Genomic DNA, 26,017 nt, shown 5'->3' with positions numbered 1-26,017 from the left:
GAAACAGCCTAATTGGCAATAATTAAGGTTGAGCATATGTGGGGGACGAGGGTTTCTCATCTAACAAGGAACTGCCCTTAATTGCTGGCACTGGCGTGGATAATTTAGAAAATTTAGGACGTTGACATTAGATTGTTGTCATGGATTATTTGGAATAATTTTTGTCTCTTATTCAAATTTAAAAAAGAGAAAGACCTGCGAATTCTTCACTTTGGGTTGAGTATGCCCCAATCTACAGGCTTCCTGCATGAGACTGTCTATTTAAGGATAATCCCCGACTTGTTGATGGGAAGAGAAAATCAAAGCATCGGAAAGAACATAAAGATCAGTTGAACACAAGTTTTGGCAATATCACCGGCTATACGTCCCAGCAGATGACACTAATAAGCCATGGTTTAATTGAAACAATTACCGTGAATATACAGTGGTTGTGTGTTTGTGTATCTACTTGGGAATATAAAACTTCCAGTTTTGCACGTGCATATGACAAGGCAGGACCAGGGAGAAGAAAGAAAGATAAGAAATTTTACCTAAAAGCAGCATTTTCTGAGTATTTACGCGTAAACCATGTTTGTCCTTAAATTACTGAAAGGCTTCCCTCTCAGGTGTTTGAAATGGAAATCATTCTTCCGGGATTCTTTTTTATAACTCATTTTTGTTTGTGCAGAATTGACGGAGAAGGGCCACACTCTGATGCGCTACAATTTAGTCTTCTATCACAAGCAACAGAATACTGGGCTTTGAAAGCTGACGGTGTGGGGGTAGGGGAAAAAAGGGGGAAAAAAAGAGAAATGTTTATACCTCCTCATTTTGACATGGCTCCTTCAGAAATCTGATACTAAATATCTTCCTGCATCTGGGGGAGGGAAGAAAGAGACCATACAGGAGTTCTGTGCATAATGTTGAAATAAAACCCTCTATTGTCCACCAAGACAATAGAACTAGTCTATAATAATGTAGTATAAGTAGAGCATAAACTCCACAAACCGGCAATGCAATCTTTGTTCCAGTGTAATCTTCCATATCAACTATCGACAGTCCCCAGAGGTAAGAGAAAGGCCTTTTTCCTATTTCCCATAACTTGCCATCACCTCTCTCTCTCTCTCTCTCTCTCTCTCTCTCCCATCCGTGTAGGAAGCAGTAGAATAAAGTTCCCCTCTGGGATGGCTAAACATGTTTGACAACATAGGAACTGTCCTAAATCTTGGCCAAAGTCTCAAGCTTAGCCCAAACTGTTTGTATGGAGAATCAGAAAGAATTGGCTTCATTATCCGTTTCAAAGTCTGTAGGAGGTATTTATTTTGGATGGGAAGAGAGGTAGAAATACTGAGAATTAAGGTCTGGGGCGCTCGTAATCAAAGCACAACTTGAGAAGACGCCGTTTCAACGTCCGTCTAGAGAGACAGCATCTTTTCAAGAGAGTAGGAAGGGAAGACACAATATATTACTAAAACAAAGTAAAATATCCCATAACATCAGGATGGAGGGGAAAGCACTGATTGAGCACACTGAAGCGGACACAGAAGCAATTGTTCACTAACATATTCACCACTACCTGGCACTCTGTGAGGAAGCAGGTGGCTACCACAGTGATGAGTAAGTCTGGCCTGCTGCCATCGGGGTGGGGCTCACATTCATGGTGGGCATTCTGTTTAAATGTTGCAGAAACATTAGATGAATATCTTCACTTCTGGTAGTTTTCCTGAGCCCTGACCAATTTGAGCCTCTAAAATTGTTTGAGTTCGTCTGTAATTAATCTTGCTGAAAACTATGACTTCAGGTTATCCACAAGAGTCAAAAAACAATTAATTCACAAAACATGCCGTGCCCTTTCACAACCATAAAATTTACCTTTTGTTTAAGAGAAAATTCAGTCTGCTAAAAATATTTTATGAAGGAAAGAAATTAGTCTGAAGATAAAGAGAAGACCATTGAGAATTGCAAAAGCAATCAAAATAGGATACGTACATATTTAAAAAATTGAAAAGCCTGTGGAAGAAGATTTTATACCTCTTGTCTTTGCTTTGCTAGACAGCAGGAAAGAAAGAAAGGCTCACAACGTTTATGACCTCTTAACATCCTACCCTTCGCACTGGAAACATCTGGTTCCACATCTTTCTGGTGCATCTTGATTTTAGTACATGTCTCAGTGCCTATCACATAGACATGTTCAATAATACCTAAAAAAAGCTATACTTGGTTTAGGGGATATACCAGTGAACAAAAGTAAAGTCCCCGATCCCACAAATCTTATAACTGGAAACATACAATAGATACAAACATATTTATGGGAAAGAATTTCAAGAAGGGAAGAAAAAGGTAAATGGAGAATCTTACGGAATTGCACAATTGTAGAGTAGCTTTTTTTTAATATGGAGATATCAGGGAAAGACTCTGGTCAGGCAACATTTAGCAGAAACGTGAATGATATGAGAAAACATGCAAGTAGACATCTACCAACAACGGCTCTAGGTGGCATAAACAGCAAGTGCAAAGGTCCTGGGGCAGGAATGTGGCTAGTATTTTTTATTGCTATCAGGTGTCAGTGTGCCTAAAACAGAGAAAGCAAGGGCAGAGTTGGAGGACATGAGATCAGAGACATAAAGAGGTGAGTAGAGAGATTATGGATGGGTCTTTTAGGCAACATTAAGAAGCTGGTATTTTATTATGAATCAGATGGGTACTTTTTTTCAGGGTGGCAGATGAAACTGTGAGGATACTTACGTTTTAAAAGCGATTTTGAGCAAAGAGAAAACAGGTTTATACCAAGAAAGTTTAGATGCGCAAAATGGCGTTTGGGTTTTAAAACATTTAATCATTGGAAAAATTTATCAAAGAACGATAATAAATCTCATTCCCTAGAGATACTTTGGAAAGACCATGTTTATTTGACATAAATTACCACCCAGGAAAAAGGATCAATGTGCTCCCCCCCCCACCAGCCATTTAAACTAATCCAGTCAATTTGATTAACCATGTAATCAAACTAATTTAGTAATTAAGACCACCAGGGAAACTGGACTATATTCAGCTCTTGGGTCTATTATTTTTTATCAGTAGGTACTTTCCAGGGGAAATATCTATTTTACTGTCTTTAGGGCAGTGGTTCTGCTATATTTGGCCCATGAACAATTTGAGTAGATATTCAATTATTTACTCTAGAAAAAAAATTTCTTTTTTTTTTTTGGAAAGAATACCACCAGGGCTGACTAGGACCTGAGGCAACTTGGGCTGTTACATGATTTAATAGTCTTTCAAAATAATATTTTAAAAAATAGCCCTATACTCATCTTATTGGGAATACAGAGAAATGAATCATCTTTTATTAAATATTATATATAAACCAGGTTCTTTCCAATTAGTTTCCTTTCATTTCCAGTAGGAACATTCCGCAGGAAAAATATTGATAACACTTTTTCCATTCTTCAGTGCTTTTTCTAAGCTCAATTTGTTTATGACATAATAAAGTGTTTAACATTTAGATAACAAAATAAAACATTCTTATAAAGACCACTGTGCTGAACACTTTCCATGGTCAGAATTCAGCTGTGATCACGATTTTTGATTGATGACCCTCCTGCCATTTCTCAAAGATACTCAGCTGTAATACGTCTGTCCTACTAAGGGATGTTTTCTTTCTCCCTCAAACACACTGGGATGGAATCAGTGGATATGGATTGCTGCGACGTTTGGGGGGCGTTTATAGATTAGTGATAATGAGTTGCCAGGCTGACTGTCCCACCCTGTCTGTGGCTCTGTGGCTACATGAACGTGTTGTCCATGATAATGCTACATAGGACTTGCCCCAGGACATGAAAGGGACTTCCCAGGCCAACTGAGACTGGGGGCAGGTGAAGCAGCTGGAGATCTCTGTCTCAGATTCCTACCTCAGCTCCTGTCCCAGGTGTCCCCGAGACCACGTGTGGCTCTCTTCCAGTTCCTGTGAGCTGTTGCTTCAGAGGCTTATTTTATCCCTTGCAGAGCACAATGCCTGCAAGAAGTAAGGGGTTGAGGCTTGTTTGTTGGTTTGGGTTTCTGTGCATTTTAAATAATGGTGATAGATGATCTCGTTGTTTCTAGAGACTGGATTAAGGGGTTAGGTGGTGTTTGCCCTTGTCAACCGAGGCTTTAGAGAAGCAGCACGTCTCTGGGGACCAGAATGCTCACCCTTTTCCCCGGACCCGGGGCAGAAGAGCCACACATCGGTCCACTCTGCTCTTCCAGTCCCATCCGAGGCTCATCCCACACACCCTCTATGAACCTCAGTCTATTGAGGATTGGGCCATTTACCCACATGTCTGCCAATAACAAGCCAAAGGTCCATGTTAACAAAGTATGAAGTCAGTTCTGGAAAGGGAAAGTGAAGACATCTCTAGTCCACCCCCAGGAATTTCTGGTAGATCGTTAAACTAGATGAGGCAGAGAACCGATAAAAATTCCCTCTTGCCGGTGAAAGCGATCTGGGCTGCCTGTGCAGGTCTAAGCTATCTCTTCCTACTTGTGAGCAGTTTATGCATCTGACTGTGCTCAGCCAGTCCGTCCCACCCTCGGTGCTGCAGTGGCATTGGGAGGAAGCTGGTGGCGATGACCTTTCGGGAGGCTGCCATACAGAGAACCCGAAGCGAGACTAGCTGACTCCTCTGCCCTTTACTTATTGCATCAATGCAGAAATACAGACGGGTCCCCAGCCCCCACCTATCACGGCACCGGAGGAGATGACCCAACCCAAGTCTGGATTCCCACCTTGCTGAGAGAGGCATCAGGGAAGCCGGTCAGCACTGTTCATTCTCAGTGCCACAGCACAGACCGCACCATGGGGAAAATAACCCTTCTTCCCGAAGCAGATGAAACCTGAACCTTTTATTTCACAATACGAATCACCAAGTAAACAGGCTCTTTTATGCTAACATCTGTAAGAGTGCGACTTCCCATACCAGCCTCCTTCCTGCCTGCCTGTTCTCACAGAATTACCAGCAACGGCCACATTTCAGGGCCCCTGTAGACCTGGAGGGACCGCCCCCCACCAACTCCCTGCCTGTCCTGGGGCCTATGCCTTGTTCCCCAGAAGCCTGGGCTCAGGGACTTTCATTTCCTCTCAGGGCCTAGCCACCCCCATGGTGTGCAGTATGCATGAGCTGCTTGGGCAGCTGTGGAGACATGGTCTCCATAGAATTTGCCTGGGTTCTGGAATTTCCTACCCCTGTGGGTTCCTGGCTCATTTCACTGGCAGAAATGACTGCCTGAGAATAACTCTTGCTTTGCTTTAAGTTTCTTCCTTGCTTGATATAGTCTAGTTGACGAAGCGGTTCACATACACTGGGGCTAGATTTATAAAGTGTGAATTGAATTCTGTCTTTGGCCTGCTCTGCCCAACTCCCACCACTTCCTTATTGTAACTTCTCTTAAGACACAGCCATGCTTCCCTTCTAACACCCTAGTAAGTGCTGCCAGATTAACAAATGGGGGAAAGGGGATGATGATGGTCTCTTACACATTTTCATATGTAGGCTATGACCCATCCCTGTTCTCTGAGAGCCTCCGACAGTGTTCGTATAGACTCAGAGCAGTTATCATGCTCCAGGTTTCATAGGAGGAAAAGACCATTCCTTTCCTTTCCTGCTGCCAAAAAAGCAAAACAAAAGAAAGGAAAACAAAACAAAACAAATCCCAAAATTGAAAATGAAGTCAGAGGAGCAGAAGCTGTCTATCATTCGGCTCAACACTTGATGATTTACCTGATTGCATGTTCCACAGCCCCTCCCGACGACGACCTCATAGGCACAGATTCATTCCCCCATTAGGATTTGGCTGGGGAGACTGAAGAGACAATGAGAACATACCCGAATCTGGTGAGACTGCCAGAGTTAACAACCTCTTGTGTGCAATAAAACCAGACAGCATTTTTGATGGACCACATTCTCGTTGCATTTAAACAGCCTTGGAAAGGTTCCATGGCTGCTGATTTCAAATAAGAAAACATCCCAGAGGGAAGTAGGGCAAAGATGTGTCCTTTGGGTTTGCCTTTGACATTTGCGTGGCCTGGCATAAGCGTACAAATGGAGGCCCACGTGCCACATGCTTAAATCCTTAAAAGTTATTATTCAAGCTTGAAAATGCTTAAGTAAAACACTACATATGGTCTACTATCACTGTAGGATGTTTTCAGTGATAGACTTTGTGTTCAGATTTAGAGTTCTCTGACTCCTTGGAGATCCGTTCTGGAACACAATGGCCAGTGGGAGCTGGCCTCTCACTGTTCAGCCCACTGCCCTTGATCCTGGGTCCACGGTCTTCTCTTCATACCTGGCTCAATCCTGCAATGTGTGTGGCCTCCCAACCTCATGTGGGACACTACCCTGTGTGTCAAAGTTCCATTGACACTCCCGCCAACAGTCCCCCTGGGCCAGTTCTTTTTGCTTAGAGGTGTGCCAGTTAGTACTTGGGTGGACAGACCCAGGAAAGAAGCCTGACCCACGTCCTGGAAATGGACTCTGGTGGATTGGAAAGGGAACTCCAGGGTCTCGAGAACACAAAGCATAGTTGAGGGTGTATGTGTGTGAGACTACCCCTTGATCCCATGGACCGTTCTTCCCATGAACAGAAGCACGGTTGAAAGACCAGACTGGGCCTTATAAAATGTAGGGCATGAAGCAGTGCGCCCGCTTGCTTGGAGTCATGGATAATAGGTATAAAGTAGGCCCTTTATAAGAGGATGTTTCACTTAGAAAGCAGACACTTGCTACAGTGCCTGCAGATGCAGGGACAACAGGGTAAGGTACTCTTGGCATCATATGCTAAATGAGAACAGAGTGTAGGGGCACCTGGGTGGCTCAGTCGGTTAACCGTCCAACTTCGGCTCAGGTCATGATCTCACGGTTCATGAGTTCGAGCCCCGCATTGGGGCTCGGTGCTGACAGCTCAGAGCCTGGGGCCTGCTTCAGGTTCTGTGTCTCCCTCTCTCTGTCCCTCCCCCACTCACGCTCTGACTCTCTCTCTCTCAAAATTGAATACACGTTAAAAAAAAAAAAAAGAAAAGACGTCTAAGGAAATGATTCTGAATTCTGGATGCATAGAGACATTACTTGGGAAGGGTTCACCATGATCCCACACATAGAAATTCTGATTTAATTCATTTAGGGTGGAGCCCAGGCACAAACGTTTTTTTTTTAAACTCCCCGGATAATTCAGTGTGCAGCCGGGATTGAGAGCCTTTGGGTCTAGCCTGACAGCTTTGCTTCTCATTAGGGCAATTAGCCCTTGTGCCCACCACAAGGAGCTCAAAACCATCATGCCCCCCGGAGATGTTTATATCCTGAACTGCGGCCAACAGCCAGCTGTGTTGGAGCTGTGATTGCCCCGCATAGGCTCCGCCAGTGGTAGGCAAACTCTTCACCAGCATCTGTGCTCCATGCAGGATGGAATTCAAAATATTTCACATATAACAACTGCCAGAGCAATCAATCCCCAAAGACTCCAACCACGGAATACCGTTGGCCTTGAGCATCTGACAGATTAATCCAGTTACTCCTTCCAGAAATCCCTCAGGATGGAAATTACAGTGAACATTTATCAGGTGAATTTCAAGAAGGTGCTGGATCTGGGGGTTAAGTGGCCGGGTGGCTCAGTCAGTGAAGCGTCCGGCTCAGGCCATGATCTCACGGTTTGTGAGTTCGAGCCCCACATGGGGCTCTGCCTTCAGCACAGAGCCCGCTGGCTTCAGATCCTCTGTCCTCCTCTCCCTGCCTCTCCTCCATGTGTGCTCTCTCGGTCTCAAAAAAGAAACATTAAAAAAAAAAAAAAAAGGTGGTGGATCTGAGACTCAGACTCAGGTCTTTCAACCACAGGTTCTGAGACCTGTCAATTATACCAGGCAGCTTTCCATAGCACTTGTGGTGGGCACAAACTGAGTTCTGTAATTTATAATAGTCCTGAGCCAGAACACTTGAAGGAAGATACGTTACTGGCTTCATAGAAAATGCTACCTGGGAAATGGATCACCTAGCTTAAATCTGCACAAACGCGAGGAGGGAAATGACAATTCAGAGCCTTTGTTTGAATGACATGTATTTCTGAGACTAGTAACCAGCTTTTTAATTCTGACGTTTACGCGTAAATTCCGACATATACCCGGGGCTGTGCTTGACAACGGGTCACACTCACGTCCTGCAAATGTCCTGCAAGTCTGTGATTCGAAGGCAATGTGATCTGTGTTAAGTGATGTGATCTGTGTTAAGTGTAGGTACGTGATACTTAATACAATGTAAGTATCTGATACTGTAAGATTATGAAATCACCAGACAGAAAGGGATCTTTCATGGGCACCTAGTCTACCTCTGTTTCTGAGAAAGTCTGCATTTAAGTCATCCCAGAGACAAAACTTTCCCACTTGGAATACAATTTCGTTGTCTGCTCAGCAGGGGGGCTTTCTACTCAAAGCCCAGGTCAAGGCCTATCTCTGTGGAGAAATAATCCATCGCAAGTCTCTTCACAGCAGGGTAGATTCAGGTGCTAGGAAATGGAGTTTTATGCAATTTAGGGAAGCTTTTTTATGATAAAGAATAGTAAACTAGGGAAGCAAGTGAATGTGTATTTAGAATGAGAAAATAAATCACAATAAGCTACTGGAGCCTTGGAGATTCAGGTACCTTTCCCGTTAGGCAGTTTCCCAGACCTGCTTGCCTAGAATGCTTCCTGGTTGCACCATAACTTCCCCACTTTACCTTGGAAACTCCACAAAGCCCAACAGATTCCAGCACCTTGCGTGTCTGGTAAATCTGCCCCTGCACTTCTACAAATAGGTATGAGTATTATTTATTTGCCAATTTATCTGTTTATGGGTCTCGTCATTCCAAAAGGATTTGAAAGCAGAGAATTTTGCTCTTTATACTCTGGCAATGTAGCACAAGATGCTTTCGCACACACTGTTCCTTTTCTTCACCTCCGCTTTTTCTCACCTCCCCTGGCCCAGTGGCCACCTGCCCCAATTGTGATTTGGCGAAATCTTCTACTTACACCTGAATCATACCAATTATTGGGTTTACCACACATTATCTTGTTTTAAAATATTTCTTATGTGTAAATCGTATTTATCTCTTTAGCAAGACTGTAAGCTTCTTGGGGGAAGAGACGAGGTCTTATGCTTTTTCTCTGTTTTCTTACATACTTTTACAGTACTAAGCATCTATAAATGTCCAATAATTATTTGTGAATTGATTGACTATCCACCAAAACTCACAGATTTGGTGAAACATTGATTAAAGTAGGGTGGGTTTAATAAGGGAAGGTTTCTTGTGGAGGTGTGCCAAAACTGAGTTTTGAAGAAGGAAAGAAAGACTATTTGATTGGAAATGAACGACTCCATATAGGGGATAGGAAATTAGAGATAGTTCTTAATAATGCTTTTTAATTTATTAAGAGAAATATGAATGTCTAATGAATGTTTTTAGTGAAATATAATTCACTGCTTATAGGGACATTTTTAGATTGGTTGAATGAGCTATTCTGGGTAAGAATACAGAGTGTAGTGGCATTTGATTATCAGTGGGTAACTCTCTCAAATGGTTCAACACACACACACACACACACACACACACACACTCACACACACTCACACACACTCACACCCCCCCCCCCCCCAGAAAAAAACAGATCAGTGACTGTAGTGAATCAGAGTTGCAGAAACTCTTTAAGGCCCTGACAAGTCTTCAAATAATGATGTTCCAAAGAATGGTGGCTCTTCTTGCCTACACAGGCCTTTGTGCGTGTGACAGAATGGTTTACGGGTTCACACAGGAGGAGATGTTTTAGATTTGCACATCCGGGATTCCCATTCATTTCTGTCTTGTGCGGTGACTGGGGGGTGGTGAGATGTCGTAAAGTGGGCTTGGGCTTCTCTTGCACAGCATCTTTCCCCCAGATGTGTAATAGGTGAAAACCGTAAGCACGTGGAGGCGGCAATGCAGTCCTGAGAGCTTTAAAAATCACATGAGCACATGAACATCCGTCCCAAGTCGGGGAGAAGGGCAGCAAGCACGCAGGAGATGAGCATGTTGTCTTACAGATTCCTCATGCCCATCCCAGGTAAGCGAAATCCTGCATCCCACCTCTGTTGCCATGGGGGCTTTGCAGGACATTACAGAGTCCAGGAAGCTCAGAGGGCAGTTAGGGAGCCTAAGCTCAAGGCTTCCTTTAGACACAAGCTAAATCATTACCTTCTCACTTTCTTATAGATTGTTCTGGTCGACAAGAACCGATTTCATTTCTCAGTTTACCCTCCAGGCTGTGTAGAGAACTCATTGCATATTACTTCTATCGTCTGATAGCCTGGATGTCTGTCATTTTTTTTTCTCTTCCAGTGTGCAAAGCACAGCGTGGGTCTCACGGTAGGAACTAGGTACATATATCTTGATTGATTGATTTTTATTTTTTAAAGAGCTATATCGCAATCGAATTGGGCCTCCACTGTGTCTCCCTAGCACTGATCCATCCATTCCAGCTTGTCAGAGACTTCACATTGCATGGGTACCAGATAAATTTTTACTGAAGGACATTTTAATACTTTCCATTTTCATGATAGTAAACACACCTCTACTACCTTCCCTAGTTTGGATAATTAAGGAAGCTGGTTATTAGAGAAAGTCCGAGTGAACTTGAGTTATATTTCATTTCAAACACAGAGGAGTAAAGGCCTGTGTGGATTACAAGTAGCTATAGATTTATTACCCATTCTCAGGAAGCTTTCTCATCTTTCCTACTGCATAACAGACATTTCACCTCCAGCCATAGCAGTAGGCTGCAACAAATATTCCCCTAGCTTTAAAGACACAGTTTAAAATTGGGCATATGAGTCAAGCAGGGCCAGTCAGAATCTTTCCCTGGTTTTGTTACATGGGAACTGGGCGAGAGGAGTGACCTCTTTCAGAATGGATGTGAATCTGGAACTTCCTTCAGCCATTTTCTTGGGGTGCTCAGAGGGAGTCTTCTTTGTAAGAGTGCATATGGCAGCCCTTTCAAAAAACAGCAAGGCGTGGGCACACGGGTAGTCCAGTTGGTTAGGTGTCTGACTCTTGATTTAGGCTCAGGTCATGATCTCAGGGTAGTGGGATCAAGTCTCACCTCAGGATCTGTGCTGACAGTGGAGGCTGCCTAAGATTCTCTCTCTGCCCCTACCAGGAACACTCTCTGTCTCTCAAAACCAAACCAAACCAAAACAAAACAAAACACCAATAGGGCGAAGAGATGAAGGGAGTGAGGGAGGGAGGAGAGACAGGATCAGACAAATATTGGATGTTTGTTGACATCCAGATTTAGTCATGCTTAAAGTCAGGGCCTCTCTGGGGTTTTCTACTTACAAGAGTTCATGACTATCCTCGCCTTTGGCTTTCTTGTTTGAATTTGTTGTTTGCTGATGACAACCAAAGGAATCCTATTTTACATAATCTGTGGAATATCCAGGTGGATTATCCAAATCAACTTGGTCCAAGTTGGCCTACTTTACCAGAATTTCTTTCCTTCAAAGAATGTTCCCAGTTGAGCATAATAAGTCCCCAAAGTGAAGAAGTGGCCCATTTTTGTTCCTATGTTTGTTATGAGTATTCAATCAGCCATATAAAGCTCTTAGCACTTAGTGACTTTCATCATTCAGCCTACTATAAGTTTACTAAAGATCAGTGAAATAGGGACGGGGTTGCGAAATTGCCTGGAAGTTGGAAAATGGTAAGTCTATATGTTGTGCAAGAATGTTTTGCAGGTGGTATTTGGAGTTTCGTCTACATAACTGTAGTATGTGGACTATAACGTGCTTCATGAGATGGTTGTTTTTGTTTGAAGAAGTCTCCTCTCTATCTGTTAGTATTCTCGGAGCCTTTCCAAGTCAGTTACATAAGCGTATTTGGGGGGAGTTGGCAAGATTTACTTTTACACGCAAAAAACAATGTATCATTTTGACTACACACACAAGAAGAGACAAGAGGTGGCTTATTGCTAAGGACTAAGACAATTCTAAGACAAACACAACTCTAGCCTTTCTCACAAGCTGCAGTGCAGCAAACCCATAAGCTCACTTGAACAAAATCAAATACAAATTTCTGTCACTTCCAGAAAATTTTAGAGAAATTTAAAAATTATTTCAAAGAAAATTGTGAAGTGAAAATTTTAAGGGAATTTAGAAATTATTTTTAAGAGCATGTGAGAATTAACCACGGAAATTAACCCTAAATGAAGCAAAAGCCGTTGACATAGTACATTGAGAAGCATGCAAGTCTTTCCTTTGACTCATGAAGCAATTAAAATCAATTCTGGTGAATAAATCATTGTGATAGGGTAGGAGACTACAGTTATCATAATCTGGGGGAGAGTCAGTGAAAAGATAGAAATTGAGAACGTTCTCACTTAAAAAAAAAAAAAATCAACCATTTTTGCCCCAGAGGATGCAAATTGAAAACGTCTTTGTTTTTTTTTTTTTCTTTTTACCGACAATTTTATTTCTGTTCTCACACCCCACCCTCCTTTACATGAATATTAAGGACTAAGGCTTTAGCAACAGGCTTTGGTGGTCGGGGAGGTAGGGGTAAAGGGAAAAGAGTTGTGTATGGCTTTTCATATGTTAATAAGTTGATTCCATGACAACCATTGAAAAAGAAGGGCTGGAAACAAAAGCTCCAGCCAGAGAGGATCAGTGCTCTTTCACGGGCGCTGTGAGAATAACAGCCGAGACTCCCCCCTCTGAAAGGTATCTGATGGCCGCTTGTCAAAGGGCTTTGTTTTAAGAGTGCCGAGTCAGTATATAATTAATGCAGAGTTTTAGGAGTCCAAATTTCACCCTCCATGATGCTTCCCTTTTAAAAGTTTCTAAATAAGAATCTGAAACCAAGAGAATGTGTCTCCGCTTCCAGGAGAGACCTGGAATGTACGTAGACTATCATCAGTTCCTATGATCTTGCACTTCAGTTTTCAGTAAAAAGGTCAAGGGCTTTTATCTTCCAGTATAAGAGGGCGCTCAGAGCTGGGCACTGGAGGAACAACAGCAAAGGCGAAGGCTTGCTCTCCTCTCCAGGCAGCCTTTGAACGTGGTGCAGGACGTTACCCTCAGCGACGTGTTGAAACTGTACAGGACGCACCCACCAGCCGACCCTAGGAGCTATGGCATTCCTGGCCTCTCGTAAGCAATGGAAAGAAATCCCGGCTGGCTGTTTATCCCTCCAGAAACATGACATGACATCCTCATGCCAGATTTCCTACTGTCTCGCACAGTGAGGTTTTTACTTTAACTTAAAGTAGTTACACATATCAATTAGCTGTTGTATCGTGCTACACACTGCATTCCTTCTGGGCAGTTCTAAAACACTGTAAAGTGTTGCATACTGCTGACTTGACTAGTTTTCTGTTCAGCCTTGTTTTTCTCTCATGTGTATCTCCAGTCTTTGATTGAATTCTATTAAATTCTTCTTATTTGTTCCCTTTAAGTAGTTGCCAAAAACTTGCCATGAGTAACTTGTGATACAGTGTTTTCTCTGTTTGGATGGACACAGGAGCTTTTACCACAATGGAATGCTTATGGAATTACATATTTCAAAGGACACTAACATGAAAATACAACTTCATTCAGAGTCAGGTCACAATGATGAATAGTAATGCCAAAACAATTTCTAAAGGAACTTTCAATTTGCTTTTAAAGTATTGGCTTTGGTCTTCACTGTAATTCATGTTTTTTTCCTCATAAACTTCATGAACTTAAAAGAATCTCACTTTCAGGCTGTTAGTGACTATAGCTGTGTTGTTTGATGAAAATAAAAGAGATATTGTAGCTATAATAAATCGGAATTTGAGATCTGACAATAATGTTACCATGATTGTATCAAAAATATGCCAATTTCCATAAAATGATATTATTTCCAAATGCGTATTTTATTCAATACTTGCAGCATGAAATTTATCTTTGTCCAATATTTTGGTAAAAATCACTGAACCGTTCATTCATTCAACAAACGTTTGATAAATCCTTACTGCGGATCAGAACTGGATGAAGTTCTATAGGTACAAAGATGACAATATGATTGCTCTCCTGAATAAAATTTATAGTTTAGTGAAATGGAAAATTATATGAAAAGATAATTATAGCTTTTGTCATTTTTTATATCTCATCTCTTCTGAAATTAAGATTTGATGTGGCTTAAATAGGCATATATGACAAAAGTTTTAAAAAATGAGAATGAATAAGTAAAGTAAAAGGAAGACAGAAAAGAAAATGAAAGTATGGGAAGGGTGAGCTCCAGACACGGACCATAAAATCCTAGGTAGTTGCCAGAAATGATTGACAGATTTAACCTTGAATTTTTGAGTAGCCAGTCTAAAGAGTATTGTTTACAAAATTTGTGAATTCAAAAGAGCAGAGGCAACAGAAACTAATGATAAGCCAAGCTTTTACTTGTATTGAGATGTGAGAGAAATTTCTCCTATGGATCTGTGTAAAACGTACATAGTTGGTTTGACCACAAATAGCCATGCTCTGCACAGTACAGCCTTCCTTACAACACACACACGCACACACACACACACACACACACACACACACACACGCGCTAACTCAACCTCCCAATTACAAACATTATGGCCACAGCTAATTGGCCTGCAGATGGGAGGGCACTTGACTCAAGAGCAACTGATGTTTACAGACTGGCTAGTGGCCTACAAGGACATCTGACAAAAAAGCTTTGCTCAGAAAGGATGATGGAAGTTGAGAGGAAACAATTGGATGTTTTCTTTTGGAGCATTTGAAGATAAGAGATACACAGAGGGAGGCAATTATTTGGAAGTGTGAGCAGGAACCAAAGGGCACAGAGAGAAAAGTGAGGTTGCAAAGGCCAAGAGGCAGCTGAAACAATAAATAGGCACAAAGTGAAAAGGACACACAGAGCGAGGGATGAAGTGATGATTTTGTAGGGGCAGAAACGGTGGAATCAGTAAGTTCCTGCTGCGGACCTGGGGTTTGAGATGATCGCTGGAACTGTAGAGCTTTCTGGATGACAGAGCAAAGTTTCCCGGGAGCCTAATTCTATTGTGGTTCTGTTCTTTCTTCAAGACATGGGTTTGCCGTTAGTACTGGAGCTAACCCGAGAGAATTGCTGATTTTTGTTATTGTCAGAGAAGCCAAGGAAGTGACTGGTGGCCCAGCCTGAAGTACCAGCTGAAGTACAGTGTAAGATATTTATGAGGGAGCAAGCAGTGTAGTCAGATAGATAGCCTTTGAAGGTCCGGCTTGATGCAGGAAAAGATATATTTTGTGTATTTATGATGGGATTACATGTCCTTCAGGAAACCTTCCATAATCATTATTGCTGCGATTTATAAATAAGTTCTTCATAAGAATCGAATGGCAGAATGTCTGGGGTCGTGCTCTGGAAAGAATACGAAGTGCAGGTGTCTCCTGTGTCCATGATCGAAGGTTAATCTGTATGTGTTACCTATCAACAAACTGGAGGATAAGGTGATGTCTTTTTTTAGAAATTTTAAAAATATGGGTGCTTTCTGTTTATAGGTGGGTTGACCCACAGTTGGTGGGCTAGGGCGGCATTTCCTAGCAAAATAAAACAACCTTCCAGTTCTAATCTCAAACACAAATAAATACAAGTCCAGAAACACAAAGCTCTGTGCCATAAAACAGAGGTACAATATGTTTATCTATAAACATTTTAAAGTGTGATGGGCAATCATGGCCATGTAACAAAATTTCCATAATATCCTCATAGAAATACTTGCATGATATGGTCTTATTAGAAAGAACCAATTGAGTTTTAGAGTTCAGCTGCCTACAATGATGGTTTTAGTTTTAGTAATAATATAAATATCAAAGTCTATTATGTATTGGAGTCCCTGGTAGTTATCACAATGAACAATATGGGAGAGATAAGGGAGGCCTGGGAAGGCACGTGAAGGGAAACAACAGTTCATCAGAACTGCGATGGATTGGGGCATAACCCTGGCACTGAACTATGACAAATATGGGCGATGTGGAGAATCTACAAGGCTCTGGGACCCTGATGGTGGAGGCCATTTTCCCAGGAGCCTAATTCTCAGCTTAAAGAATTTACACCTCCCAGTTTAAAGCCTGGTCTATAGCAGCCATTCCATTCTTCCTTTCCACCATGTATGCGAGAATAATTGTAATGCTCGACGTAATCATGTGTAGAAGTAGGCAAGGCAGATGAGGGGATGATGTAGAACCAGTGTAAAAAAAAAAAGCAACACATGGGTGATGAAAATGGAGGAGTATCAGGACCAGAACCATGGAAGATACTGATTGCTCTAGCAAATTCAAGTTGACACATCAGCCAGTAGTTCTTAACCAAGATAGGCATCAAATCACATATGGAAAAATTTCAAAATACATATGTCCAAGACTTATCCTTTAGAAATCGGATCCTATAGGACTCTGGGATCTATCCCCCACAGGGATCTGACCTGTGTAATTAGATAATGTTTTCCAAGTTTCTGATCTGCTTCTCTGATTAATAGGATCACGAGAGCAACACCTGGTGAGAGACCAACTCCTAGATCTAAATTTCAGAACCACTTTGGGATCTTATCTCCATGTTAGTTGGCATTTACTTTGTACTCATGCTTAATTTAGCTTAGATAACTGCTTAGATAACTATATTTAAGTAAAATTCAAGATGAAGATGAGGCTTTTATTAAGTTTCTAATTCAAAGAACCCATTCAAACACTAGACTCATTCTATTACATGATGAGGTTATTCATTTGTGCTTAGCACAAAATGGGAACATCAAAAACAACCCATTGGATTCAACTGATTTCGTGAAGAATAAGGGTTCTCAAATATAGTCTTATTACCCTTTCTTATTTTTTCCTCTTAATTTTGCTTTGGTTGGCTGAGTCAAGCTACGTGACTTTCAAAATTAAGACCTTTAGCTTATAGCAAGATATTAAGGGGGCAGAACTTAAGAAAGTTTCCAAATGTTTTTGATATTACTAATCTAGAGAAAACTTCCTATATTTTAGAGGCTGTTACAATGAAAGGAGAAAACCACCAAAAAGTGTGACTTTTCAATTCCTTGATTAGAAAATTTTGTTATTTTGGGGTTTCTATAGTGGTTAGACCATTGGGTTTGATGTGAAGAGAATGATCTAGTTTTTCATGTATTAAAAAAAGTTTGTTATTGGACAAATGTCTTATTTTTGTTTTCATCTTTGCTGTACCTGTCTGCAAAATAGACGTTTGATAACTTTTCTTTGCCTAACTTTGGAAAGTTGGATATGGAGAGAGCATTGTGAATGCTAACTAGGATTTAACTTAGTTATTCTTTCAGCAGGGTACTGCGAATAGATTCAGTTTTGGTCACTGTAGAACTACCTTTGTCTTGAGATGACTTCTCTAGCCTAACAAGTCTCATGTTTAAAAAAATTTTTTTTTTTAACATTTATTTATTTTTGAGACAGAGAGAGACAGAGCATGCATGGGGGAGGGTCAGAGAGAGAGGGAGACACAGAATCTGAAACAGGCTCCAGGCTCTGAGCAGTCAGCACAGAGCCCGACGCGGGGCTCGAACTCACATACCGCGAGATTGTGACCTGAGCCGAAGTCGGACGCTTAACCGACTGAGCTACCCAGGCGCCCCACAAGTCTCATGTTTTAAATGAAATGTGAAACTGTTTAAAATTCCAATGATGGTTTTCCTTTTATTTTGTATTATCTCTATAGATGGAAAGTGAAGGGAAAAATTGAGGCAGCTGCCTGAATAATTCAAGCCAAACCAAAAAGAGACACTATAATTGTGTGGATTATTATCAGCGAAAGTGGTCCTTAGCCTAAATTATCCAGATAATTGCCACAATTCTTGTTCTGCATTGTGTACAAATACATAATCTCGGTATTGGAAAAATGTGAAGAATGGCATTCTAGTCAAATTTTAATTTCAGATTATTCTTTCATGAGTTACCTTGCTCCACTGGTTTAATAACCCCATGGAGTTACCTTATTAGGTTTTTGCCAGTTGTTGTACCCTGTTGGAGAAGGAGGTGATGTATATACTATTTTATGTTGAATTTCAAAACAAAAGATGACTAGCACTTTTAAAATATTTCCTGAGGGACCAAGATGTTTACATTTCCCTAGGGAGCTAAGAATACTCCAGGTGATGGGAGGATTTTGAGATCTCAATCTCTGTGTTTCATGAACCTCAACATAGTACTCAAAATAAATAAAACAGCTGTAATGTATATATTAAACATTTGGATACACAGAAGTCAATGTAGTTTCCCCCTCCCCCCAAATTAAAATTTTACGATTATCTACCTAACAAAGCTTCTGGATGGAAATGAAAGATATTATCAAATATGTGGATATTGTGTCCATAAAAAATTAAGCAAGAGGTATTTTTAATATTCAAGAATTTGAAACTATTACAACTGGTGCACCCAAATGTAGACTAGGCCATCAACGTATTTGTTTTGTAGATGTCTGCCAAAAATGAAGGTATTGCGAGATATGAGGTTCGGTGGAAGATTCTGATTAGATACAGTATGTTGTAAAGCTTTGTAAGATGTGGGTGCCCAGCACAGAAAGGCAGTCGGAAGTACAGAGAAAATGTTTGATTGATTGCAACAAGTCTTATACCATGACTTACAAAACCTGGGGTTCTCTGGTAGGACTTTGGAAAAGACCCTTCTGCTGTGCCCTAGGATCGTCGCTTGTGGTGTTGTGGTTACGAGAAGGCTCTAGAGTCAGAATAGAGCCAATCTCTCTGGGCTCCAATACCAATTCTTCATCTGACTAGTTGTCTCACCTAGTTTCTGTCTTCAGAAACTTACACGAACACTTTGTGACTTAGTTTTTTCATCGATAAAGCGGGGCAATACAACTTCTACCTCCAATCTCATAGTTTTTGTTGTGAGTCTCGTTGAATTGCAGGAAGTCATTTAGAATGGTGCCCGATATGTAGCAAGTGCTACTGGTAGTGTTGTGACAACTGGGCCCCATTCTGGCAGACTAGCACTTTTTACCAAGAACCACATGGAAAAATCTATTTAAAACATTACCATTTAGTTTGGACCATTTGTTAGAAAAGAAGTTGCTAGCAAGAAAAATTAATATGCGATGAAAGCCAGCAAAAGTGAAGAGTGAGGGAACAGGAAAAGGGGTGAGGCCTTGGGTCACTGTTGGCACACGAGCACTGTTACCTGGTGTCCCTCTCCACATCGCTCCGCTCCAATCCCCATCTTTCAGATCCATTTATTTTTAAAAATATTTATTAGTGCTGAGGATTGTAAGGCCAGGGTGTGGGTATAATTTATGAAAACCTCACTGAAAAAAATGAAAATGGACAAGGAAATCAGAACTGTCAGAACATGGGTGTTGGGAGTTTGGGCACATGCAATGTTTTTACATATGTGCAGATAGCTTCAAAAGGAGGGAATCTAAAGGAAAAGCTAAAATGAAAAGCTAATGATACAGGCAGAATAAAGAAAGAGAAAGGGATAGAATGGAGAAGGGTAAAATGAAAGCAAGAAAAGAAAGAAGTAACTCAGTTCATCGTCTTTTTCAAAAAGGGCTGTGAAAGGAGAGAGACTCAGAAGGAAGAAAAATAATAAAATGGCCTCTGCATTTTCTGGAAGGGGAGGTGAATGTAAGAAGATGCTTAAATGCAGGTTCTAAAACGGGGGCTCAGAGGACTGAATCTTGCCCTGCATAATATTTTACATTGAAGTTGGTAACAGTTACATTGGTTAGTGTTGATTAAATGGTATAACCAATAAACTCAAAATGTAATTGCTCTACTGCAATTGACATTTATTCTCCACTCAATCCAGACTGGATTTTCCTGTGTTCCAGGTTGGGAGGTGGAGAAAGGACTCTATTCATGTAGTCGTTCATGGACCTAAGATGAAGACAACTCTATCTTCTTCATTACATGCCTTACATGGACGCTCCAGTTATCAGCATTGCAAGCAGCGGAAGGAGAAAGGATCTCATAACATGTTATACATCAGACCCAGAAAGAAAACAGCAATCATTTCTGCATACTTGATATTGGCTAAAACCCAGTCATGTGGCCCCAGATAAATGAAGAGAAGCTTGATAAATGTGGTCTAGTGAAAGAGGAGAATGTATTTTGATAGGTAGTTACCAGTCTCCGCCACAGTTATTCACATTTAAAACCTACAGATTACACACACACACACACACACACACACACACACACACCAATGTCTAAGTTCTACCAAATGGAAATATCTGGAAATTTTGGTTGAACGCCACATGGCAACAATTTCCTAGAGTCAGGTTGTAGTTTTCCTTTGCAAAGTGCATGTTCACTCTGGTTGCTATCATTCTCACCACTTGTGTTTTTGCCCCAAATCCAATCCTACTTTACTTCATCTAGACATGATCAACACATGCTTGAAGAGATTATAGTTGGGTGTTCTCTTAGCTAATGTCATTAGGACCAATATTTGTTTAGTTCATCAAAAAAAATAAATAAATAAAAATAGGCAAATCAGGGAATAATAGTTAAAACAAAAAAGTTTTTTTTGGATGTTCTATACTATCCTAAAGCGTATTAATTTACTTTTATTTGTTACATTTATAATCTTGGGTCAAAGTCTTTTCTTTATGTCTACCAATTGGATCTTAGAGTTATCTTTTTTTGTACAAATCTCACACATAATAACATCCTTACAACATTCTTCTGTCCTTAAGGGAGAATTTAAAGACATTTTGATGGTGATTTTCTGAGGGAAAAATCCTTCAGGTTTTGATGATTTTCTCCTTGTCATTGCCAATTGTCTCATTCATACCTAACTTTTAGTGACTTGCCTTTACTGAATTGTTCCAAAATATTCAAATTAGTTATCATAGAAACAATAACTTCTTTTTATTTTACACTCATATTTCATTGGGTAAAATATTTTAAAAAATCATGTAATTATAATAACAAGTACATTTGTCATAAATAAGTTTGAAGACAAACACAACTGACTCTTGGTAAATATATTATTTAAAATACAGGTTAAGGGGCGCCTGGGTGGCTCAGTCGGTTAAGCGTCCGACTTCGGCTCAGGTCATGATCTCGCAGTCCGTGAGTTCGAGCCCCGCGTCGGGCTCTGGGCTGATGGCTCAGAGCCTGGAGCCTGCTTCCGATTTTGTGTTTCCCTCTCTCTCTGCCCCTCCCCCGTTCATGCTGTGTCTCTCTCTGTCTCAAAAATAAATAAACGTTAAAAAAAATTTTTTTTAAAATACAGGTTAAGTTGCTATAATAAATAAATCCAACAGAGTGGCTTTAATATGGTAGAAATAAATTTTCAGAGAACAGTTCAAAATCAGATGACTCTAAACAATAACCCCTGAGGTGTTTTTTTCTTTTTCTTTTTCTTTTTTTTAACTTTTTAAAAAAATGTTTATTTATTTTTGAGAGAGAGAGAGAGACAGAGTGTGAGTGGGGAAGGGGCAGAGAGAAACACACACACAGAATCTGAAGCAGGCTCCAGGCTCTGAGCTGTCAGCATGGAGCCTGATGCAGGGCTCAAACTCACCAGCTGTGAGATTATGACCTGAGCCGTAGCCAGACCCTTAACCGGCTGAGCCACCCAAGCGCCCCTGGGTGTTTTCTTTTCTTGCTTAGTTAAAGGTGAACTATGCTATGCCTACATTCCAGGGCACACAAGGGGAGTGGAGGAAGGGGCAAGGAGAGAGTCCAATGCAAACAGTATTATGTTTAAGAAGACACCCTGAAGTTAAACTTGCCATTGTTACTCACATTCTACTGGCCCAAAACTAGTCACATAGCCTTACATAGCTGCAAGATGGCTGGAAAATGTAGTCCAGAGCTGCCCATGTATCTAGATCAAGGGGGAACATCTGCTACATAAAGGAAGAAGGAGATAATGAATTCTTGACACTAGCAGCCTCTGATCCCATAAACAAATGAAGTAATTAGCAGAAATAGAAGTCAGTCTTGTGTAATGTATCAGCTTTTGCTGCATAGCACATCTTCCCAAACTTTGTTACTTGAAACAACAAACATCTACTGTCCGCCAGATTCTGGGTTAGTTGAGTACTTTGGACCTGGCTAGCTTAACTGGGCTCCTAAGATGGTCTCACTAGGATAACTTGTTTCGAATAAAACATGGTTTCTCTCCTCTAACATACTAGTCTGGGCTTCTTTTCATAGATATCTCAGAATTCCATAAAGCTGCAAGAATGCAAGCTCCAAAAGCCTCTGCTTGCATCCATTTGCTAAAGTTCCATTGACCAAGGCAGTCACATGGATATCCTCCAGATGCAAGGAGTGGAAAGAGAGACCAGCTCACCATGGAAGAGGGCAGCTGGATCACTTTGCAATGAAGAGTACACGTAGGGAAATATTGTGATGGTGTTTGCAATGGACCATAACAAAGAAGCAACTTATTAACTTGGAAAATTCAGTTGTTGTTGTTTTTTTATAGAGAACATAGGGAGTGTTGGTTATTCAGGCTAGTCTGTTAAATGAGTATCAGCCAGTAGCCCTTCTCAATTTGCTATGATATTCGGTCCTCAAAGGAGAAACAATTTCTTACCTTTACTCCTACTTAGGAATAGGAAAAAGTTTTCCTATTGAAGGACAAACTTCAATGAAAAGGTTGATTACCTACATACATTGAGGTTAAGAACTATTTTCATTAGAAGACGTAAATAACATGCCAAGCACATAAATAAACATGTCAGGCACAGATCGTCCATGCAGCACCTTTAACTAAACTCGGTTATATAAAATCAATAAAATAAAACCAGTAAAATGAATAACTTAATAGAAATACAGGGGTGAGGGGAGGAGGACTACCTGAGTATCATTTCACAGAAGAAGAAACTCAGAGGCCAATAGACATGAATAAAAGGTCAGTTTTGTAAGACACGGAGGAAGTGCAAGCTGAACTCTCAGATACCATTTCAACTCTAAAAATTGGCAAATATCAAAAAGCCAGGCAATAAGGAATGTTGTAAAGGATATAAAGCAATAACAACTCATGTATTTTGGAAAGGAAATAGTATAAATAGTTTGGAAAGTGATTTGGCACTATTTTGTAGAGTTAAAAATGTGTATATCCTATGACCCAGAAAATCCCTCGTAGATAAACCCAGTAATCTTTGCTCATGTACACCAGGAAACACGTACAATAATGTTCACAGCAGCCATGTATATAAAAGTGAATGTCTGGAAACAGACTTAATGTTTATTGACGTGAGAATATGTAACACTTTTTTTTGTCTTCTTTATACCATGTCAATTATACAGCTGTGAAAATCAGTAAACAATAGCTACAGACACCAATGTGAATGAAAAATTTATTTTCAGCAGGAAAATACGGTGGGAGTACCTTTATGAAAATTTTTCAAATATGCAACTCATACAAAAGCAATATATTGCTTAGGGTGTGTGTATGTCATAAAAAATATTGAACAAAAAACGGAATGTAAAAATTCCAGGGTAGTGGTGTGGGGGACCGGACGAGATACATGGTAAGGGTAATGCAGTATTTCATTATATTCTTCTTTTTTTTTTTTTAATTTTTTTTTAATGTTTATTTATTTTTGAGACAGAGAGAGAGCATGACCAGGGGAGGGACAGAGAGAGAGAGGGAGACACAGAATCTGAAGCAGGCTCCAGGCTCTGAGCGGTCAGCACAGAGCCCGACGCGGGGCTCGAACTCACGGACCGCAAGATCATGACCTGAGCCGAAGTCGGACGCCCAACCGACTGAGCCACCCAGGCGCCCCTCATTATATTATTCTTGATAACTTACATATACATTAAATGTATTCTTTGTATATGTGTATATCTTTTGCTTTAAAAAGGAGAATCATGGCATGTGGGCTGGTATCACAGTTTTTGTTTATTTGTTTATTTATTTATTTTTAAGTTTATTCATTTTGAGAGAGACAGAGACAGCATGAATGGGGGGGTGCAGAGCGATAGGGAGAGAAAGAGAGAGAGAGAGAGAGAGAGAGAGAGAGAGAGAGAATCCCAAGCAGACTTTTCACTGTCAGCACAGAGTTGGACGTGGGGCTCGAACCCACGAAACTGTGAGATCATGACCTAAGCCAAAACTGAGAGTCAGATGCTGATCTGACTGGGCCACCCAGGTACCCCTCACTACAATTTTTAATTAAGACTTCTCAAAATATTGCACTAAGCACCCATTACTCCTGAGGGTCTGGGAATAGAACCTTTGCTGTAAGTAAGCACAGAATATCTTTGAATTCTCTAGCGACATTAAAAAATTTGATCATTAATTTTGCACTCTACTCTATAATATTTCAGTGATTATTTTAATATTAAAATAAAGCCAGTACTCTAAAAATCTAGTATAATTGAAGTTCTCAGGAAATGAATCATTTAATTCTATGGCTTTAAGGACTCCCAGCAAACTATAGGGTATTTCACACGGTAAACACAGGGTTTGTTATATTGTAATAGGAGGCAGTGTTTAAAGTTTTAAAATTTTGTGGTTGTTGTAGTACAATAAAGAAAGCCTTAAAAAGGAGAGACAAACACAATTACTATGTTATTGAAGGTATCCGAGAAAGATAGACCCTCACATTGTACGCATTATTTTCATGTCACATACTACACTATAATTGCTTGTTTCATTGGCTACTTGTTCTCCTAGAATGTAAGCTCCTTCTGGTCAGAGTTGTTCATTTTTCTATCCTTCTATCTAAAATAAGTAACACACAGAATGCTCTGTAGGAACCTTTTCCCCCCATTCCCCATCCCCAGATTTCTTAATAATAGCAAGTTCTTTGAATTTTTTTTTTTTTTTTTGAGAGAGAGAGAGAGAGAGCAGAGGAGGTGCAGAGAGAGATGGAAACACAGAATCCAAAGCAAGCTCCAGGCTCAGAGCTGTCAGCACAGAGCCCGACGTGGTGATTGAACCCGTAAACTGTGAGATCATGATCTGAGCAGAAGTCAGACACTTAACTGACTGATTCACCCAGGCGCCCTCAATAATAGCAAGTTATTTGATTGCAAGTTTAGCAGTAGAGGACAAATCCCAGTGTAGGGAGGGTTGCTGGTGCTCAGAACACCAACATACCCCAGGAGCTGGTCCTTTCCATTGGGATCTCACTAACCACAATTGCCACTTCCTTTTGGCTTCAAGGAACACTGCACTCTCCTTGACTCTTTCTGAAATGGGTGGACATGGGCCTGTCCCTTACTACCACACAGCATGACCAGTAGCCCTTAACACAACTTCCTTAAATATACTAGATAGCAACTGAGTGTAATTATTACTCAGAAAATAAGTTACTAACTGGTTATTGGTGCTCCTCAGTATTGTTGTTCCTCAGTCATTGGTCCAAACTTATGCTGACCACCTTGCCTAACTCTCATTTTGACTTCCATTGGGTAGTAGTCGTCTTTCTCCTCAATAATATCTAGATTGTAGGCTCTGGAGAAGGTAGCTGCAGAGGAGAAAAGAACTCAGTTTATTCACTCTCTAAAATCTGTCTTTGAAGTCATAGTTTTCAGTTTTATAGTTTACATCATTTCAGTATCATTACCACCGAGATCACCTTCTACCTTCAGTGGATACCATTTCCAACAGGACAATCACATGGCTACAAAAACGTTTAGCATTAGTATCAGGGGTAGACCAATTTAGGAGAGATTAGACTCTGGGATGGATGGAGCATGAGCAGTGGGGTTGGGGGTGCATTTTTCCAAAGAGGTGTTTAATAAATGTTGGATACATGAAATCAAGGGCCAACAAAAATTCTTGGGGTATTCTGTGATGAGAAGAAGATGCACATGAAAACCTAGGCAGTAGAGAAGTCAGCAAAGTAACGTATAAAAACCAGTAGTATGGATCAAGTGTTTTTTTGTTGCCAACACTTTTTGAACCTTAGTTGAGTGTAATTCCACTAATGGGGCATGCCAGCCTTCTGATGGAGCCCTTTTCATGACCTAATGAAACAACACTGCAAACAGGAAGGCAGCTCACAGTGTTTGCCCAAAGAGAATA

At 40.7% G+C, this 26,017-nt stretch overlaps 1 long non-coding RNA gene across 1 annotated transcript in view; it reads left to right on the top strand.

Annotated features, from left to right (window-relative positions):
* Positions 1-21,023, top strand: part of LOC131514717 (uncharacterized) — a 61,795-nt gene extending 40,772 nt beyond the window's left edge. Inside the window, exon 3 of the long non-coding RNA XR_009263236.1 lies at positions 19,848-21,023. This is a non-coding gene — a long non-coding RNA (uncharacterized LOC131514717). The remainder of the gene's footprint in view (positions 1-19,847) is intronic.
* Positions 21,024-26,017: the final 4,994 nt, after the last annotated feature.

Source organism: Neofelis nebulosa, chromosome 6, assembly GCF_028018385.1.
Source record: "Neofelis nebulosa isolate mNeoNeb1 chromosome 6, mNeoNeb1.pri, whole genome shotgun sequence".
Classification (NCBI taxonomy): domain Eukaryota; kingdom Metazoa; phylum Chordata; class Mammalia; order Carnivora; family Felidae; genus Neofelis; species Neofelis nebulosa.
Note: the sequence above shows the minus strand (reverse complement) of the source record. Positions and strands in the feature narration are given on the sequence as shown.